The sequence below is a fragment of the Lissotriton vulgaris genome, chromosome 3_1 (genome assembly GCF_964263255.1).
Source record: "Lissotriton vulgaris chromosome 3_1, aLisVul1.2, whole genome shotgun sequence".
NCBI lineage: Eukaryota > Metazoa > Chordata > Amphibia > Caudata > Salamandridae > Lissotriton > Lissotriton vulgaris.
Genome location: NC_141689.1, coordinates 2,136,779,343 through 2,136,801,844, shown reverse-complemented (window position 1 = coordinate 2,136,801,844; position 22,502 = coordinate 2,136,779,343). Strand labels below are relative to the sequence as shown.

Here is a 22,502-nt window from a genome sequence, read left to right as displayed (position 1 = left end):
TCATCCAGCCCCTTTGTTGCCGTCATTGCGGCGGTGGGCGGTTCCTATTTTTTTGGGGGGGGGAAGGTTTGTTTTGGTCATTGCAGGCCGACCGCCGCCGGAAGAAGTCCAGGTGAGTGCTTTTTCTTGCCTTTCTTGCCGTTCCCGCCGCCCCTCCCGCTGTCCGTGCTTTTCCCGCCCCCCGTCCTGCTGTCCGTGCCTTTCCCGCCCCCTCCCGCTGTCCGTGCCTTTCCCGCCCCCCCTCCCGCTGTCCGTGCCTTTCCCGCCCCCCCGCAGCGCCCCCCCCCCGGCGAAAAAGCAAGCTCCGATCCCGCCACCGTGTCGAAAGAAGCAGTCCGTGTTCATCGTAAGTACATCTCGCAATGCAAAGGTTTAGGAATCTCTACAGATTGTTCGGGGGGGGGGTGGGCTCTGTCTCCGATCGCAGTGTGGAAAAGTGAAAACCTAGATTGGCTGTTGCTTCCACTACTGTTTGTGGGCATGAAATGTACTTTGAACGTTTCGGGAATCAGTACAAAAAAGGCTTTCTTTTAAACCTTGCTGTTCTAAAAAAAGAAAATATTCAAAGTGTAAAAGTCGGGGCTTCGGGACGGGAGTCCGCACAGGGAAAGACAGATGCCACATGACTAGATCGGTTTATCTGTGACTTTGCACCCAGTGCTGGCGCTGCGATGACACCGAGGGGACGCGGGACCTGTTGAGCGGTAGGTTTATCCAGGAGTTAGGAGTTGGATACAGAATCGTACACAGAATCGCGAATCTCACAATACATTTCAAGAGGGGGAGGGGGCTGTCGCGACTTGAACACAAAACCGGGTAAAGAAGAACGGACCGTGTATGGAACCGAGAACCTCGTACAGAATTGGGGCGAAACTGCAGCAGAACTATTGAACTGTTCAATGAACCGGGTAGAGAAACACGATTTATATGCAGGTTTAAACACAAAACTCGTAAACGATGGACCGGGACCACGGACCGCCTACTGAATCACAGAGCGAGACCCTGGCTCAGAAATCTTGAATGAATGGAAAAAGTAGACCAGCTGGAGGGGATGATGCAATCAGACCGAGGGATTGAGGAGCCTTGAGAACCAAGGGGCCATTCCCAGAACTGTGGGGTCTCGCCGAAGGCACGGTTTTGCAAGTTTGGGTGCAGTTATTGGGTGTTGCTGTTCCTGCTGTGGCCCCCCGTGTGCCCTTAGAGTCCGTAGATTCGTGTCCCTTATGGCGAGGCTTTCTTTCCTGTTTCCGTGTCTCTCTGGGATGAGAGATGTCATTGAGCGCCCTTCTCCCTTAGTGTCATTGTCCATATGTCAAAGGTATGAATAATTCTTTTAATTCCATTCCCTCCAATCTGTTGAGTGATGCACATTTTGCTGCAATGTCTTTCACTACCTTTACCGTGATTTGTCTCAGTGTTTACCTGCAGGGTATATTAGCAGCATGTCTCCACCACCAAGGAAAGTCACGAGGACTGACCTCTCACCACAGATACTCTATAGTGTCCATTTCCTTAGCCAATTTTATGTGTCATATCAGTTTCCTTATATATCGTGCTGTACACACCCTGTTAGTGATTATGATTAAATGTCCTACAATCTTCTCTGGTTTTGCAACAGGTGCTGAAGATCTGCCAGTGCTCGTTGCCAGGACTTTATTTTATGTGGGGAGCTAGAAGGGGGAAGGAAGGGAGAGAATCGGGTGCGAGAAAAACTCGAGGAAGATTACTTCATATAATTTTTTACACATTGTTTTATTTTATTTTAATTGTAACAGATCTTTGTGCAGAGTGCATAGTGAGTGTGTAGAGTGCAGAGTGAGTGTGAAGAGTGCAGAGTAGTGAGTGCAGAGTGCAGAGTAGTGAGTGCAGAGTGCAGAGTAGTGAGTGCAGAGTGCAGAGTAGTGAGTGCAGAGTGCAGAGTAGAGAGTGTGCAGAGTAGAGAGTGTGCAGAGTAGAGAGTGTGCAGAGTAGAGAGTGTGCAGAGTAGGGAGTGCAGAGTGACTGCAGAGATTAAGCTAATGGCAATGTAAATGACAATGCCATTTATTTATCTGTTTTCAAAACCAACACATAAATACAAATTTTGTCATTTACAATGCCAATAGCTCTAACTTTTCCAAAGGCGAAATCATTGCATTGTAAATGCTGGTTAAATTATTGTAATCCTAGGCTGGGGACAGCATCTCTCCCCAGTCACCCGGTGCCCCTCTCTGTCATCTCTCTTGAGATGGCTCCCCTGCCTTGTGAACTGTGCAGTTATTAAAGGTATATACCTGTGACAGATTGATGCCAGCTCTGGCTAGCGAGTCCAGAGTGAAGCAGCAATCCGTTTTCTAAAAGTAACTCTGCTGAATTGACACAGTGGCGACGAGGTGTCTGGCGAGCCGGGCACCAAGCTGGGCAGTCTGTGCTCACGGGTTTTCAGTCGCTTCTCTGGTGCTGTGCCCAGGGACAGCGCCTGGTGTTTGAGGAATGCAAGTTCGGTCAGTCTGCTGTACCAGACGTCGCAGGCATGTCCTCTCTGGGTGTTATGTTCTGTTGTTTTTTGATGAAGTCTCTTGATTAATTCAGCCTGCTGTAAGGTAGACATTGCTGAAATGGTCCTCTTGCTGTGCACAATGGGGTCATTTTTGGACTAAGAATATGACTTATGCTCTGAGCATAATCGTGTAGAGTAACCTTTCAGGGAATGTGTTTTCAGAACACTCTTTCTCTTCTAGGTAGTTTCAGGTGCTTTAAGGCTGGTCTATAAGGTGTTCACTTTTGGATCCCAGTGCGGTTTTTCAATGGAGAATAGAAGTCAGCTTCCCAAAACAGAAGGCACATATTTAGTTGCATCTATATACATAACAGGCTGTCCTAATTCACCTCCTGTAGTGAAAGAATGAGGTAGATAAAATGTAACTAAGCAGGCATAAAAAGCAATTGAGGAATCCTTACATTTAAAAACATTACGAAGAAGAGTAAGAAGTACGCCACCATTTTTCATTTCAGTTTTGGTATTGCTGCTAAATTTTACCCTCTTGTCTACAGGCACATCCCAAGTCACTGTAGGTACAAACCAGAAATAACCATCTATTTAATGGTAATGAATTTACAATTAATTTAACAGATACCACCCTCTAGCATTTCTTTTCAGTTTAATGATTGTAACTCACACTGGGTTTAAAATAAGGTAACATGATTGTTAATAAGCCATTTTTGGATCTTGCTCTCTTGAAACATTTGGTTGTTGGGCATAGGGGCATCTTGTAGATTTGAAAGATCTACAGTGCAGATGTTAACTAGGAAATATGCTGTTACATGTTCCTATTTTGTGCACGTGTGTTCTTTGTGTACCTAATCCATCCATAGAGCTTCTCACAAGGGACCATGTGTTCAATGTAATTAAAATGGGCAAAGTTCCTGTTCTGTCCTCATGTTATGCAATGGTATTCACAATTGATTCATATCATTGCATTCAGATGTGGTAACAAACCTTGCCCAATACTTATTGACAAGATGCTTTACTGTATTTACTTGCACATGGATGAATATTAAGTTCCTCTCATTGGCGTGATCCACTTGCCTGACATTGCTAAGGCCTGCTTGATATTTTAGTTCATTGTATCCAGAACTCCGAGTAACTCGGACACTCAAGTGCTTCCAATATCCCTGAGGGTTTTCTTAGGGAGTCCAGACACGGCTCTATGCCGCACTGCCTCTGTTTCCTACTACAACTAAGAATTCCAATATTTCTTGACGCTGTGAACGGAACTCTTGGTGCTTCCTACAGCCCTTGGGTCCTCCATGCAAGCTTCTAGGTGCTAGCGCTCTTTCAGGGTCAGCCGGGCCTTCCTCAAAGCAGGGAGCACCACTGTGTCCATGTAGCAGCAACAGGAAGACGTCCAGTTGATCCTTAGAGAGCAATGCCTGGGTACCAGTTGGGGTTTTTGTTCAGTATTCTTGCCCCATATGTGTCTTTTCAGATACAGGATCTGAGGATATGACATTGAGGTGCCAGTTTTTACATGTGCCCTAGACAGTCATTGGAGAATTTCCTATATTCTGTCCTTACAAAGTTCTTATCAAATCTCATTTGCCTTTCTCAGCACTCCCAGTCTCAGTTTAGTGCAAACCCTTCAGAGTCCCTAGGGCCTCGTCCTTCTTTCTAGCCAGGGGTGGCTCCTCCGCTACGGCGGAGGAGCGTCGCCCCACTGCGTTTGAGCAGTGAAGGAAAGGAAATATAACATGATAATAACTGTTATTATCATTTTATATTTCCTTTGTGGGCGGGTTGCTCTGCTCGTGGAGCAGGGCAGGGGAGGAGTGGTTTGCCCACTCCAATGTGCACAATGACTGTTTAGTCAGCCCTCTCGGGCTGCCCAAACCAGTCATGCGCACTTCCCCCGTTCTCCATGCTGGCTGCATTATAGGCTGCATGGAGAACAAGCCCAGTCCGCCATTCCCTTGTTCAGCATCGAACCAGGATGCTCAAAACCTATCACAATGCTGCATTGCAGCCAGTGGCGTAACGAACCTTGAGGGGCCCCCCCTGCAGGGTATGTGATGGGGCCCACTCCGGACTCAATCTAGAGCTCCCCAGTAGAAGTACGGTGCTGATGGGGCCCCCTGGAGGGTGAGGGCCACCCTGCACCGCGGGGGTTGCAGGGGCCTGTGTTACGCCCTTGATTACAGCGTTGTGATTGGTCAGGAGAGCCTTTTCTGTCCTTCTTGTGCCTTGGTCTGATGAGGAAAGGTGGAGCAGAGACACGGGTCTGCTGCTGCAAGGTAGGTTTTGCTTTTATTTTTTATTTTATTTTTTACCACCCACGAATAATGCCGGGTGGCACTGGCTACTTCCCTATGGAGATGAGATTTCTTCTACTCTGTCAGTGCAGTAACCTGTTTTCCCTGCTATTGCGAGCGCAGGCAGAATGTCTTGGATGGATTTTGGTGCAAATGGCTCCCGTTCCTGAGATCCCACTTGAAGGAAAAGCTACACTTCTGTTGCATGCTGTTCCTACTCCCTCTCTCCCAGTCCCCGCTAAGTGGCCATGCTCAAAACCAGTCTAGCCTTCCTGCAGCCAGCCGTTTCCCTTCATAAGGAGACTTGTTGACGCATTTGAAGGGATGTGTATGTATTCCATGTAGCAGGATCATTTGGGAAACCAGTTCTAAACAAGCTTATTCTCAGGCAGCACAAAAAGCACTTTTTAAACTCCCTGTCTCCTTTCTTCATTGAACTAGACTTTTAATATCAAGTAGAAAATAAATGGATTGAAAGTTCGATCACTTAGACAGATAAAGGTACATTACCAAGACTTTTAATTATAACTAGGCCTGCTAATGGACAATGTAGGTCTACCTACAGAGTGACAAACAGCTTTGAGCAATTGTTCACTCTGAGGGCATACTACGCTTTAATATCTGTAGCGTGTCCCACTTTTACATATTATACACCCAGACATGTGGATGTACAGGGCACACTTCGAGTGACTTATTTTTTTTATCTCTTTTCAAACACGTTTTTTTTCTCATAAAAATGACTTCAAAGCATAGTTTCAGCTGTCGACACAACAGTCTATTTGGACAATATTGTCAATAATGATGCTATCATATCTTACGAAGTCAATCGTTCACCCCCATATGTTCCAATGTTTCCCATTTAACACACAAAACAAGCATTAGGAATGCATTAGGGCTCGGGTTTGTTTTAAGTTAGAGATAATGGCATTGTAAATGGCAATGTGTTTTAGGCACTCTGCACTAGCAATCTGCACTCTGCACTCTCAATCTGCACTCTGCACTCTGCACTACCACTCTGCACTACCACTCTGCACTACCACTCTGCACTCTGCACTACCACTCTGCACTCTGCACTACCACTCTGCACTCTGCACTACCACTCTGCACTACCACTCTGCACTCTGCACTACCACTCTGCACTACCACTCTGCACTACCACTCTCAATCTGCTCTACGACTCTGCTCTACGACTCTGCTCTACGACTCTGCTCTACGACTCTGCTCTACGACTCTGCACTACGACTCTGCACTACGACTCTGCACTACGACTCTGCACTACGACTCTGCACTACGACTCTGCACTACCACTCTGCACTACCACTCTGCACTACCACTCTGCACTACCACTCTGCACTCTGCACTACCACTCTGCACTCTGCACTACCACTCTGCACTACCACTCTGCACTACCACTCTGCACTACCACTATGCACTCTGCACTACCACTCTCCACTCTGCACTACCACTCTCCACTCTGCACTACCACTCTCCAATCTGCACTACCACTCTCCACTCTGCACTACCACTCTGCACTACCACTCTGCACTACCAATCTGCACTCTGCACTACCAATCTGCACTCTGCACTACCACTCTGCACTACCACTCTGCACTCTGCACTACCAATCTGCACTCTGCACTACCACTCTGCACTACCACTCTGCACTACCACTCTGCACTACCACTCTGCACTACCACTCTGCACTACCACTCTGCACTACCAATCTGCACTCTGCACTACCAATCTGCACTCTGCACTACCAATCTGCACTACCAATCTGCACTCTGCACTACCACTCTGCACTCTGCACTACCACTCTGCACTACCAATCTGCACTCTGCACTACCACTCTGCAATACCACTCTGCACTCTGCACTACCAATCTGCACTCTGCAATACCACTCTGCACTCTGCACTACCACTCTGCACTCTGCACTACCACTCTGCACTACCACTCTGCAATACCACTCTGCACTACCACTCTGCACTCTGCACTACCACTCTGCACTCTGCACTACCACTCTGCACTCTTACCACTCTGCACTACCAATCTGCACTCTTACCACTCTGCACTACCACTCTGCACTCTTACCACTCTGCACTACCACTCTGCACTCTTACCACTCTGCACTACCAATCTGCACTCTTACCACTCTGCACTACCACTCTGCACTACCACTCTGCACTACCAATCTGCACTCCCACTCTGCACTACCACTCTGCACTCTGCACTACCACTCTGCACTACCACTCTGCACTCTGCACTACCACTCTGCACTACCACTCTGCACTACCACTCTGCACTACCACTCTGCACTACCACTCTGCACTCTGCACTACCACTCTGCACTACCACTCTGCACTACCACTCTGCACTCTGCACTACCACTCTGCACTACCACTCTGCACTACCACTCTGCACTCTGCACTACCACTCTGCACTACCACTCTGCACTACCACTCTGCACTACCACTCTGCACTACCACTCTGCACTACCACTCTGCACTCTGCACTACCACTCTGCACTACCACTCTGCACTACCACTCTGCACTACCAATCTGCACTCTGCACTACCAATCTGCACTCTGCACTACCACTCTGCACTACCACTCTGCACTCTGCACTACCACTCTGCACTACCACTCTGCACTCTGCACTACCACTCTGCACTCTGCACTACCACTCTGCACTACCAATCTGCACTCTGCACTACCACTCTGCACTACCACTCTGCACTCTGCACTACCACTCTGCACTACCACTCTGCACTCTGCACTACCACTCTGCACTACCACTCTGCACTACCAAACTGCACTCTGCACTACCAAACTGTACTCTGCACTACCACTCTGCACTACCAAACTGCACTCTGCACTACCAAACTGCACTCTGCACTACCACTCTGCACTCTGCACTACCACTCTGCACTCTGCACTACCACTCTGCACTCTGCACTACCACGCTGCACTACCACTCTGCACTACCACTCTGCACTCTGCACTACCACTCTGCACTCTGCACTACCACTCTGCACTCTGCACTACCACTCTGCACTCTGCACTACCACTCTGCACTCTGCACTACCACTCTGCACTACCACTCTGCACTCTCAATCTGCACTCTGCACTACCACTCTGCACTACCACTCTTCACTCTGCACTACCACTCTTCACTCTGCACTACCACTCTGCACTCTGCACTACCACTCTGCACTCTTACCACTCTGCACTCTTACCACTCTGCACTACCAATCTGCACTCTTACCACTCTGCACTACCAATCTGCACTCTTACCACTCTGCACTACCACTCTGCACTACCGCACTACCACTCTGCACTACCACTCTGCACTACCACTCTGCACTCTGCACTACCACTCTGCACTCTGCACTACCACTCTGCACTACCACTCTGCACTACCACTCTGCACTACCACTCTGCACTAGCACTCTGCACTAGCACTCTGCACTAGCACTCTGCACTACCACTCTGCACTAGCACTCTGCACTACCACTTTGCACTACCACTCTGCACTACCACTTTGCACTCTGCACTACCACTCTGCACTCTGCACTACCACTCTGCACTACCCCTCTGCACTACCCCTCTGCACTACCCCTCTGCACTACCACTCTGCACTACCACTCTGCACTTTGCACTACCACTCTGCACTACCACTCTGCACTCTGCACTACCACTCTGCACTACCACTCTGCACTCTGCACTACCACTCTGCACTCTGCACTACCACTCTGCACTCTGCACTACCACTCTGCACTCTGCACTACCACTCTGCACTACCACTCTGCACTACCACTCTGCACTACCACTCTGCACTACCACTCTGCACTACCAAACTGCACTCTGCACTACCAAACTGCACTACCAAACTGCACTCTGCACTACCACTCTGCACTCTGCACTACCAAACTGCACTCTGCACTACCACTCTGCACTCTGCACTACCACTCTGCACTCTGCACTACCACTCTGCACTACCACTCTGCACTACCATTCTGCACTCTGCACTACCACTCTGCACTCTGCACTACCACTCTGCACTACCACTCTGCACTCTGCACTACCACTCTGCACTACCACTCTGCACTACCACTCTGCACTCTGCACTACCACTCTGCACTCTGCACTACCACTCTGCACTCTGCACTACCACTCTGCACTCTGCACTACCACTCTGCACTCTCAATCTGCACTCTCAATCTGCACTCTGCACTACCACTCTGCACTACCACTCTGCACTACCAAACTGCACTCTGCACTACCACTCTGCACTACCAAACGGCACTCTGCACTACCACTCTGCACTACCACTCTGCACTCTGCACTACCACTCTGCACTCTGCACTACCACTCTGCACTCTGCACTACCACTCTGCACTACCACTCTGCACTCTGCACTACCACTCTGCACTCTGCACTACCACTCTGCACTCTGCACTACCACTCTGCACTCTGCACTACCAATCTGCACTCTTACCACTCTGCACTACCAATCTGCACTCTTACCACTCTGCACTACCACTCTGCACTACCGCACTACCACTCTGCACTACCACTCTGCACTACCACTCTGCACTCTGCACTACCACTCTGCACTCTGCACTACCACTCTGCACTCTGCACTACCACTCTGCACTACCACTCTGCACTACCACTCTGCACTAGCACTCTGCACTAGCACTCTGCACTAGCACTCTGCACTAGCACTCTGCACTAGCACTCTGCACTACCACTTTGCACTACCACTCTGCACTACCACTTTGCACTCTGCACTACCACTCTGCACTTTGCACTACCACTCTGCACTACCACTCTGCACTCTGCACTACCACTCTGCACTACCACTCTGCACTCTGCACTACCACTCTGCACTCTGCACTACCACTCTGCACTCTGCACTACCACTCTGCACTCTGCACTACCACTCTGCACTCTGCACTACCACTCTGCACTACCACACTGCACTACCACTCTGCACTACCAAACTGCACTCTGCACTACCAAACTGCACTACCAAACTGCACTCTGCACTACCACTCTGCACTCTGCACTACCAAACTGCACTCTGCACTACCACTCTGCACTCTGCACTACCACTCTGCACTCTGCACTACCACTCTGCACTACCACTCTGCACTCTGCACTACCACTCTGCACTCTGCACTACCACTCTGCACTACCACTCTGCACTCTGCACTACCACTCTGCACTACCACTCTGCACTACCACTCTGCACTCTGCACTACCACTCTGCACTCTGCACTACCACTCTGCACTCTGCACTACCACTCTGCACTCTGCACTACCACTCTGCACTCTCAATCTGCACTCTCAATCTGCACTCTGCACTACCACTCTGCACTACCACTCTGCACTACCAAACTGCACTCTGCACTACCACTCTGCACTACCAAACTGCACTCTGCACTACCACTCTGCACTACCACTCTGCACTACCACTCTGCACTCTGCACTACCACTCTGCACTCTGCACTACCACTCTGCACTCTGCACTACCACTCTGCACTACCACTCTGCACTCTGCACTACCACTCTGCACTCTGCACTACCACTCTGCACTACCACTCTGCACTCTGCACTACCACTCTGCACTCTGCACTACCACTCTGCACTCTGCACTACCACTCTGCACTCTGCACTACCACTCGCACTCTCAAACTGCACTCTCACTCTGCACTCTGCACTACCACTCTGCTACCACTCTGCACTACCACTCTGCACTCTGCACTACCACTCTGCACTACCACTCTGCACTACCACTCCCAAACTGCACTCTGCACTACCAAACTGCACTCTGCACTACCACTCTGCACTACCACTCTGCACTCTGCACTACCACTCTGCACTACCACTCTGCGCTACCACTCTGCACTACCACTCTGCGCTACCACTCTGCACTACCACTCTGCACTACCACTCTGCACTACCACTCTGCACTCTGCACTACCACTCTGCACTCTGCACTCTCAATCTGCACTCTGCACTACAACTCTGCACTACCACTCTGCACTACCACTCTGCACTACCACTCTGCACTCCCAAACTGCACTCTGCACTACCACTCTGCACTCTGCACTACCACTCTGCACTCTGCACTACCACTCTGCACTACCACTCTGCACTACCACTCTGCACTACCAAACTGCACTCTGCACTACCAAACTGCACTCTGCACTACCAAACTGCACTCTGCACTACCAAACTGCACTACCAAACTGCACTCTGCACTACCACTCTGCACTCTGCACTACCAAACTGCACTCTGCACTACCACTCTGTACTACCACTCTGCACTACCACTCTGCACTCTGCACTACCACTCTGCACTCTGCACTACCACTCTGCACTCTGCACTACCACTCTGCACTACCACTCTGCACTCTGCACTACCACTCTGCACTCTGCACTACCACTCTGCACTCTCAATCTGCACTCTCAATCTGCACTCTGCACTACCACTCTGCACTACCACTCTGCACTACCACTCTGCACTACCAAACTGCACTCTGCACTACCACTCTGCACTACCAAACTGCACTCTGCACTACCACTCTGCACTCTGCACTACCACTCTGCACTACCACTCTGCACTACCACTCTGCACTCTGCACTACCACTCTGCACTCTGCACTACCACTCTGCACTACCACTCTGCACTCTGCACTACCACTCTGCACTCTGCACTACCACTCTGCACTCTGCACTACCAATCTGCACTCTGCACTACCAATCTGCACTCTGCACTACCACTCGCACTCTCAAACTGCACTCTCACTCTGCACTCTGCACTACCACTCTGCTACCACTCTGCACTACCACTCTGCACTCTGCACTACCACTCTGCTACCACTCTGCACTACCACTCTGCACTCTGCACTACCACTCTGCACTACCACTCTGCACTACCACTCTGCACTCTGCACTACCAAACTGCACTCTGCACTACCACTCTGCACTACCACTCTGCACTACCACTCTGCACTACCACTCTGCACTACCACTCTGCACTACCACTCTGCGCTACCACTCTGCACTACCACTCTGCACTACCACTCTGCACTACCACTCTGCACTCTGCACTACCACTCTGCACTCTCAATCTGCACTCTGCACTCTCAATCTGCACTCTGCACTACCACTCTGCACTACCACTCTGCACTACCACTCTGCACTACCACTCTGCACTACCACTCTGCGCTACCACTCTGCACTACCACTCTGCACTCTGCACTACCACTCTGCACTCTGCACTACCACTCTGCACTCTCAATCTGCACTCTGCACTCTCAATCTGCACTCTGCACTCTCAATCTGCACTCTGCACTACCACTCTGCACTACCACTCTGCACTACCACTCTGCACTACCACTCTGCACTACCACTCTGCACTACCACTCTGCACTACCAAACTGCACTACCAATCTGCAATACCACTCTGCACTACCACTCTGCACTACCACTCTGCACTCTGCACTACCACTCTGCACTACCACTCTGCACTACCACTCTGCACTACCACTCTGCACTACCACTCTGCACTCTGCACTACCACTCTGCACACTGCACCACCAATCTGACATGACTTCCCTGCGCATCACCCTCGGCCACGTGAGCACCATGGGCAGGGGGGCAGCCTCCGACTAGAAGCAGTGATAAAACATGGTGAACACCCCTCGGGTACCAGACAGCATCACCGGCGGGCAGAGATATCCGTCGCAATTGGAACACAAATGCAGCCCTTTCGCTGCACTCTCACCCAGGGGAATGTTCTACAGACACAAAGGGTAGGGCACAGACGCCACCAGACACGGCGGACTCGTGGAACATTAATGAAGTGACCTAGAGGCTGAGGATGGGATACTCCGCTACCATCGAGTTCGTACAAGAACAAGATTACATACGAAAAACAAACAGCACAGAAAGCGATCACTTTCGCTATCGCAATTGTTTTAAAAAAAAGATCTGATGCATGTGATTCTCTACATTGCTGGCCGGCTGTTCATGCGCGCACACAGAGCTGAAGGGAAATAAAACACAGCAGTGCACACGCTCTGCATAATGGTGAACGCGCCCACAGCATCTGGATTCCATTACAGCACCTCCCTGACATCTCCTAATTAAGATTAAAGGACGGCCTTGCGCGTAACCACTGAGAAAATGCCACAAATCGCGGACGGAAATTACAGATAGCCTATCGCGTCAAGGCTACTACAAACACAGCACAGCAAAGACGAATCACTATGCAGATGGCATAAAAACTAAGGAATGTTTCTGGCCCGAGCCCTAAAGAAACTTTTTTTTTCTTTAACAATGGGCGCTCGGAGCTCCGCCCCCGAACTCTAAAAACCTCTGAGAGCATACTGAGTGGTAGATAAAATGCCAAGCGTATCGCTCGGTATGTCGGTTGTCGTTTCGTGCCATTTATGCGTGTCCCCTTCGGAACTCCTGGTTGCATCTACCCTATCCAGTGTATCAATGGGCAGGATAGCCATGGGAAGCTGTAGTGCGGTTTCCTCAATATTGCTTATTGTTTGGGTAGTTTATCATATCCTAAGTGGTCACACATCTATTCTACCACCCACAAACAACTGTAGGAACACATCCCAAGTTTCAATGGCCTCTGTACACATTACGCCATCTTTTTTTTCCCCCATATGTAGTTTTCACTCTATTCCCACTCACAATTTCACATCAATTTCAAGTGTCTGATTTTAGGAGCTACAACAGGCCTACATAACATAAAGCGCACGTTCACCACTACTGGTATCTTGGCGCTGAATAACAGATGTTTGTTGTTACCCAACTCAATGGTACTCATTTTATCGACCTCAGATGGATGAAAGGCTGGGTGGACCCACTGGGATTTGAACCTGTGACCATGAGGTCGAAGACAGGCCCCTGCAGTAGACGCATTAGTCCACTCAGCCACCAGACCACTCCATGCCATCCCTACGTGCCTCTTGGTGAGAATGAATGCCAATAGGTGCTGTTGGGCTTCTAGGGGGGACTTGGGTATTATATAAAGCAGCTTTTCCTACGTGGCAAAGCACAGTTTCTTGCCATGTGACCCTGCTGGGCTTTTAATCTGCAGTCCAGCCATAGCACAGTAGTGCTTTCCGGACTCACACGTTTGTCGTATATGTGGATGGCAGTACTTAATTTGAGTTTGTGGCTGCTGGTGGCGCCCACTGATATTCATTTTTTGTGACTGACACTTATTCTTCCTCATCAGACATTGACCACGAGCAAGAGAGGGTAAAACAAACCACTGGAAAGAAGGAAGAAGAGACATATGGAAACACCCTCACAAAGGGAGAGAGCAGGAATCTGCAAGAGATAAAGTGGCAGGGCGTCTGGTAGTGGATTAAAGAGGCACGGGATAGAATCAAAACTAGCCTTCATCGTGCTGACCGTTAACGGCACCAGTCCGGGGTGTCTGAGCGGAACTTTTGGCCCTGACGCTCATTCCGGGTGGTGTAGATACACACTCCAGCCCTTATATGACATTTGACTTCCACAGCATTAGAGCATTTTCTCTGCCAACCTAACATGGCCTTACTCCAAAGTTTAACAATCCAGTTGGGTGGAGCCTAATAAAAAGTACAAGTTTAGAAATGTATCACATGCACTGTTTCACTGAAGTACACTGTCAGTGCACAGTCATAATATCTGAAAAGGCTGAGGACCGTAACAGGCAAAAAATCGGGAAAGACTGCTGTGAAAAGGTGCATTTTCTACAATACCTCCAGAAAAACCAAGAACAGCACTGTACATTACTGGAACCTGGGGACCCCCCACTGGCACTGAGTCCTCATTAGAACCCAAGGACCCCCGGCCTACGCAATTTCTATGATTTGAACCTCAAAACAATACATAAAGGTATACATCAAACAAAGGCTCAAATATTTAAATATTATGTCTAATTCACAATCCGATATAGAAAGTTTTCACATTTTCAGTTGTACTTCTTTATTTACAGATAGTTTATAATGTGTTAATTTCCATATTTAATTTTGTTAAACCGTTGTGACCCACGTGAATAGGCCTCACGGACCCCAGGTGTAGAACCACTGCTCTTGCATACAATAGGTAGTCAGTCTAGTTATGGATGGCTAGGACAGTACTACAATGATCATTCATTCTATATTTGCTATTGATGCAGCCATAACGAGTGATGTGTTTTCCTCTGTTTTTTTCCTACCGCAGTGATAACATTCCAAATGTTCCAGAAGAGGTCTAAAGGTTTCAGCACGTGCAGACAGTGACATGAATAATACGTGCGCTGTGCTTGGACAGATGTCTCGCACGTCATATCCCGTCTCACCCACAGCCTGGCCCGCGTGTTTTGACAGCCCCGCATGTCTTTATATGCAGGGCCTTCAAAAAACGAACAAAAAGACCCCTGAGAATGCAGTTGTCCGGGGGCGACCGCTTGAATTCGCGTTCTCCTTTAGCACTTAGGTTGAAGTAACACACGCGAATGTAACACAGGGATGTAGAATTATGAATGCACGAATGCGTGAATGAATGAATGTTTGAATTAGGATTTTTTTGCCGGTTGGTGGGGCGTTTAGCACACCTTACTCAAAGGTTAAAACAGTGCAGTATACAGAGCAATGCTAAACTTGCGGCGGCGCGCGACAGCCCCGTTTCGAAGCACCATTGTGTGGGATGGTTGCTTGGCTCAGAGCAGTTCGTTCATTTCGTTTTTCTTTTGGGTTGAGTGGTTTTATGCGCAGGTAGGTATGCATTATCTGCGCAGTCCTTTGCCGAATTGACTCGGAAATGTCAGCGTTTGCATACATTTACTCTTGGCTTGAGATGGGTTACCGGAGAAGGGGCTGCTTTGTGCTTCGGTACAAAGTGCCCCATTGCGCGGGAATGGAGCTTTTCTTCACGGCAGAAAGAACTCGAGTTACCAGTTCAGAATGGAATCCCGCCGTTTCGATGGTATTTTGCTAGTGTTTAGTTCCTGCGTGTTGCATGGGCTGTGTGTTTCACCTGCCTATTGCGGCGTTCGGCGGGATTTCACTCCCTCCCCTATTATCTGAAAATCAAGCGCAAGGCTTGCAGCGCTTAGAATCGGTTATAATTGGCTCTGTGCGCCACATGGTGTGTTCATTGTGCGGTAGGTGAAGCAGAATGCAGTTGGCGGCCACATTTCCCGCCCACTCCATCGGGAGTGTGGTTTCCTATTCGGTGGTTTGACAGCTGATCACAGTAACTTACTTTGCATGAACGGTCTGCACGTTCCTTTAAGGATGTGAGCTGGTCTTGTGGCGTGCTTGTTTCAAGGCAAGGTGTGATTTGGCCATATACTTTTCCCCCAGTCAATTTTAACCTTTTTTTTCCTTCAATAATTTACCAATTGCTTAGTCTACGTAGCCTGGCTCTGAAAAATCAACTAAACTAAGCATCTTCCATTACATTCCACGATTGCTGTTCAAGGTGATACTGGAGTAAACTCCTACACCAATGTCTTTCTGCTGTTTCTGGAGGCACACTAAAAAAAACCTCACTGGCTTTCCTAAGGCCAATAATTGAGCTGGATCATTTGAAGAATCTTGTTTCTGCTGTAGGTCAATACTGGTCTGTTTGTGGGGTAGGTCATCAGGAGGGATAGTGAATGACCAGATGATTTTAGGCCGCTGCCTTGTGTGTCAACAACTAGTGGACACTAGTATGGCTCTGGGAGCATCAAATGTGATCTCATTACCATGAGATGAGGTGGCAAAATAACTTTGTCTATGGTGCAAGGCCTAGCCAATGGGCCTTTTTGCATTGTCGTAGAATGTTGTACAACAGGCTCTGCATTTTTTTAAATAAATGTTTAAGTATGCAGCCTTGAAACTTGGTAGTCTTTCTTCCCTCTCTACAGTACATGGTTTGGGTACTGGTCAGTCAGGAGTGAGATGAACACGGACTTAGGATTTCTTTCAAGTATTTATCCTGGTTATGCAGATGTTTTCTAGAGCCTATATCTGTTTTTGGTAAGGTCTGGTTTTCGCCACATATCTTTTGATAAGAAGATTTGGAAGGAAGAGAGTGGCATTTGGGTGTTCCTGGCTAGGGAGTGAAAAACAACGACACAAAAGGAGAGAAGCCTTCAGGCTATGGCTTGGGTGCAAAGCTGTATGTAATTCCACTAGAATGAAGTAGGAAAGGAGCAGGAGAGATCCCTGCACTTCAAAAGGGGTATTCATCCTCCACCCTCTGTGCACTTTGTGTGACTTGCTTCAAGGGGCCGATGAATGTTTCCTGGCTTTCTACCAAATCACTGTCTGGTAGGTCCATCCTCATCCTCCTTCTTTTTGTAGGAGTCCATTTAGCTTTCTGCCGTCACATGTTAAAGCACAAGAAGCCAACTCTGTGCCCACTTTGCCTCAAACATACGAAAGAAGGATGTGCCCACCACTCATGTCCCACTTGGACGAAGCAAAGATCCCAATGGAAAATATTTGGCAGACCTGTTTTAAACATGAGTGCCATGAGACTCCGGATTCAGTGAGTGCAGTATCTCAGCAGAAGGCTCGGGTACTTGCTTTTCTCTCCACTTTGAAGTCGGCGCCTCCAGCCATTCACAGATATGCAGATGAGTGTGCTGGAAATGCACCGGTTCATATTAAGGAGGAATAGCTCATGATCCTTGATAACAAATGTAGATCTCTTGCAGACATTCCTACAGTATCATCTCCTAACATCATTAATCCTTCATTGCATTTCTGTTGATATTCCGAGTGAATTGAAAACCGAGTTTCTATACCTCTAATGAAATGGCGTATACTTTGACTCAGGAAAAGCCGTCATGCTATAAGCGAAGATAATCGGCCTACTCCTAAGGAGACTAATTATGTGTTGTGTATCTCCAACATGTGCATTTCCGTGTCCATATCTGAGAACGCCACCATATTTTCCTTCATTTCTATTAGGGATCCAACACTAAGTGCATACAGTCCTATCCTGAGTCTGGATGCAGTTTTTCTGGTTTTCACAACAACCCGGTTTTCTTAATAGTGGTCTTGGCCATCAGGGTGTGCATGGTTACCACTGCAAGGAACTTTTGCTGCACCTGTGTTGCAGTTCAGAACCTACACAGCATGCACTTGGTCTTAAAGTCTGTTCCTTGACTGGGGATGTGGGAGGACCAATCAAATGTGCTTATGCAGCAGTCACAGAGGTTTTAGTTCATTGTTGGCTAATGTAAGGCCTGATTTTATTTCCTCTTAATGTGTTGGGTTGGGTACTGCGAGACACCGTCATCCACTAACACGATTATCTGTTCTACTTTGGCCTGGTATTTCCAGAGTCCTTTCTGTTGCCTCGCTTTTTGAATTTCCCGTACTTTAGCTCTTAAGCTATAATAGGTTTGCAGCTCCACATGTCACACCAAAGGAATAAAATGACAGAACAGCAGCTCAAGGGCATAAACATTTCTTTGGTCCTTATTGTTTTTGTGTCGGTATTGTGACAATAAATCTTCTCAAAATGAGTTCCGCTGCGCTTCGTCTCTCTTTAGTTTCCATAGAATCGTCCGAGTTAGGGTTGGAGTCACCACCGACTTCATCATGGAAGACGTTTCGGATCAGCCGTAGACTGATATCTACGTAACGACATCCTGACAATGAAACTGAAAACAATGTGCAAACTTTTGCATTTGGGCCTTCTTCAGAGGAATGGCATGGTTGTCTCTTCCTGAAGAATTTAAAGTGACTGATTCCAGCCATGAAACAGTTATCATTGAACCACGTGTTCCTGGTTGAATTTACAAGCTAGTTGCCAATAGATGTCATAAAATTCATCGAGTACCTATGAATTAATGCTGTATTATAAGGTTTGGTCTGGATCTTCATATCTCTTTTTCCGTCAAGCCATCTGTTTGACACAGTATACCTCTCTCCATGCCCCTCTCGTACACACAGTGGTACAGCAGGGATTAGAACTGCATGATGTAAGCTGCCCTTCTGATTTGTTCTCAGTGACTCCTACAGCCTTTGGTGCTACTTAAAATCTTTCACAAATTCATCAAGAAAATTGAGCAAAGCTTGGCTTGTAGTAGAATCTTCAAAGTCAGACAGAATTTGCGTTTGGTACACACGTCTCCGTTGCACAGCCCTGTTGTGAAAGTGTAATCAAATTATGGATGCAAATCACTTCAACATATTAAGCTCTAAAAGGGAACACTAGTCTCTTGTGTGGCCCTAGTTGTGGCTTTCTCTGCTGAATATGCTGTTGTGATGCAACATGTATTCACACGGAGTTACGTGAAAGGTTCCTGACCACAACTAGTGTCTACAGAACAAAAACTACCACAGAATGTTTTCTTAAAGTCCAATGACACTGTAATTGGTTGCTGTGTGGTTTCCCTTTGGGCGGCGGAAGCGGCACACAGTTGACTTTACACATGATCATTGGTTTGTCCTTAAAAGCATCTCTGTTAATCTGGAATACACCATGCATCACAACAGTTCTAAGGTTTTACATTGATTTTACAAAGGGCTTTAGACTATGACAAATACACTGTTGTGTGCATTGTTCAATACCTTTATTTGCTGGATTGTCTGCTTAATATTCAGATAGCAAATGGGCGATGAAGTCCATCGAAGGTAATGCAGCTTCGATAAATGTGTGCATGCTGTATGACTGAAGTAAAAGGCAAGCACTCACACACCATATGGACAACTTTGACCAGTAGCCTTTAGAAACCTCTTTAGCTACACCCAGATTTAACAGTACATCCGTCACCTTGCTTTTATACAATTTACAACTGGATCTTATATTGAAATCGAAGGAAGTGTTGGACGATTAAAAGAAAGCTACTGACAAATATTATAACCCTGTTTGTTGGTTGCCTCCATTCAGAAAGGTCTATCACGATTGTCTATCCCGACGCGGATTGTACTATTCAGCGAGCAGTAGTTAATATATTAAAAAAGATGTACAATTGCCCATGCCTCATTCACCTTACTAAATATAACACTGACACAATTTTCAGTCCCCGAAACAAGGTAACATATAAGGTAGACATAATGACTGGTGTAGGTAAAAGAATTCGCTGTATGGAAGATAGGCCAACCTTTCTAAATCTAGAAAAGGGACGTGTTAAACATTTACTAGAACAAGACAGCTCTCTGAGTCACAAGAATAACAGCAGTGTGCGCATTTACTTTTAAGTTGTAGATAATGTTTGTAGCAAGCTGAATGAACAGCCTAGCACAAACCTCCCTTTTTTGTGGAATTCTTTGGATAGAAGACTTTTGCGGTCATCTTCACTGACTTAATGCTTGACCAATCCTAAAGAGTGTTTTGTTCACTAAACCTCACTCTTACAAAACTTTTCAGAGCCCCTGGCAATGTTTACTGCTTTTCCTCTAAAGTGCAACGTTCATTGACTAAGACTCACCTTCCTTGGCCCATAAAAATTAGTTTTCCTCTTCTAAGATTTACCAGAGATACTCCGCAAAATATTTGATGTTGAGGGTAGAATCTCAGAGAATGATAATTAGAGTTCTTTGAACTCTGATAAATGCATTGTTTACGCTTCTTGCACTAGATAATACCATCTATATAATAATACAAGGGAAAAGGTATTAAAAATTATAGCAAAGGAAAAGCAGTAATGTGGCAGAATACCTGTCCAACCAAATATAAAACTAAAATGAGTGAATCCGTCTTTCATGCCTCAACATCGGCCTGCTCCCCATTAGCCACATGCTGCCGAAAAATATGGATACCTTAAGTTATTAGCAATGGCATATTTACACAACAATGGTGTAATAAGATCTAACATAACGCCCAAAAGCGTTGCAAAGAAAAATAATACATGCCACAATTCGATCAGCCTGTTTTTCCAGTTTTCCTTTCCTCACATATTGGAATTATTATCTGTAGCTTGACATATTCCTGGCAGCGCAAGCAGATCAGTTTGCCCCAGACACATGGTCAGGTATTTGTGTTTTCCGGGCCGAAGAACAACAGATAAGATAGAAAACCAATTTTAGATTTGAGTTTGTTGAAAACAATAAAAAAAATCTTGACATGCCCTTGATTGTGAAAAATTAATTTGAGATCCACATGGAGTTATAACGTCATTAATTAGAAGCAACCGGAAAAAAGCACCATGGTCCCAGTATTAATTCAGATATTGCAAAGGTGTCTTGGCATACCCCTAAACCAAGATCCTTATAAAATCTATAAATCAAGTAGAGACTGAAATATTTCCTTGCTGGGAAAGTGATGGAGTGGATACTTTTCCAGCCTGTTTTTTCGGCATGGTGTAAGTTAAGAAAAACATGGCTTGGGCCAGAAAGGAATTGCATGCAGATGGTCACCGAATATCCATCATTACTGTAGTAGACAGTGTACACTGAAGAGCAGTGTTAAAAAGTTACTTGGAGCAAGAAGAAAATGGTCGTGGGCAAGCTGAAGTTGTCTGGTGATTAAGAATAAAAAATGCACTATACCACGTTAATAATCTGACTATTTGTTAGTGGAGTGTGTTAAATTGTGTGTACGATTTTTTGTAAGGGGGAAATTTTGAGTGGCCCACCACTGAAACTTGAATTTGCTCAAAGCTCTGCCAAGATTATTGAGCTGCGATCATAGCAGACTTTGGGCCAGATATACATAGCTTTTTTTAGGAGCATATGGCCCGATTCTCAGAATCAGGGTCATTTACGACTGCTAAAAAGCATTTTTTATGTACAAAGCCCTATTTTGCTATTTGTAACTTATTACTGAATAGTAAAATGCATTTGCTATTCGGTAATAGGACAGGGGATGTTGAGGGCGTCCCTTCTTAATAGCGGCACGCAGTGGTATGTGTGAATGTTTTGCGACCAAACTGTGGTTGGAAAACATTTTGCACTTTTCCGCCTACTTCAAGAAGCTGGTAACCCATTTGCAAATGGAAAGGGGCGCCCAAGGGACCCCTTCGTCAATGTATGTAAAAGGGTTTTTTAAGAGCAGGCCGTTGTCCCACACACCACTGGCTATTCTTGACCAGCATTTGCAATGCAATAGGTCTCGCATTAGGAAAGTTTGAGCAATTGGTATTGTAAATGACAAATTCTTTATTTATGTGTTGGTTTTGAAAATAGCGAAATTAATAGCTTTGTCATTTACAATGCCAATAGTTATAACTTTCGCAAATGTGACACCTATAGCATTTGTAATGCAATGTGTGTTGTATTTACGTGACTTAGATGTATTGTTATTACAAATAACAATGGCTTTTATTTTTTCAATAATTAACCCCTTCGATGCTCATGACGAAACGGTTCCGTCATGAGCATCGGTTGAGCTGTGCTCATGACAGAACCGTTCCGTCATGACCACACCCATTTTCATTAGGGCCCAGCACCAGAGGTAAATCTGCACCGCACGGATGAGGTTAATACTTAAATAAAAGTTATTGTAATTTATAATTGCAATAGCTTAAACTTTTGTAAATAACTTTTGTGAAGATTACGTTCAGTGTATTTTATTGTGACGAAAATCCAAGAACAGAAGTGAAATATTAACATTTTTTGTGACATTTGTAATAAAGCTTGAAACATTGAGAGAACATATTTGAACCAGTTGTTGTTGAATGGTTGCACAGATTGATGCTGTGGTGGCGCTGAGTGATGTTGTGGTGGCGACGAGTGATTCTGTGGCGTTCAGTGATGCTGTG

General features: G+C 46.7%; 1 protein-coding gene across 7 annotated transcripts in view; it reads left to right on the top strand.

Moving 5' to 3' along the window:
- Window positions 1-22,502, top strand: part of LIMCH1 (LIM and calponin homology domains 1) — an 892,718-nt gene that overhangs the window by 294,954 nt on the left and 575,262 nt on the right. The gene's annotated exons all lie outside the window — the stretch shown is intronic.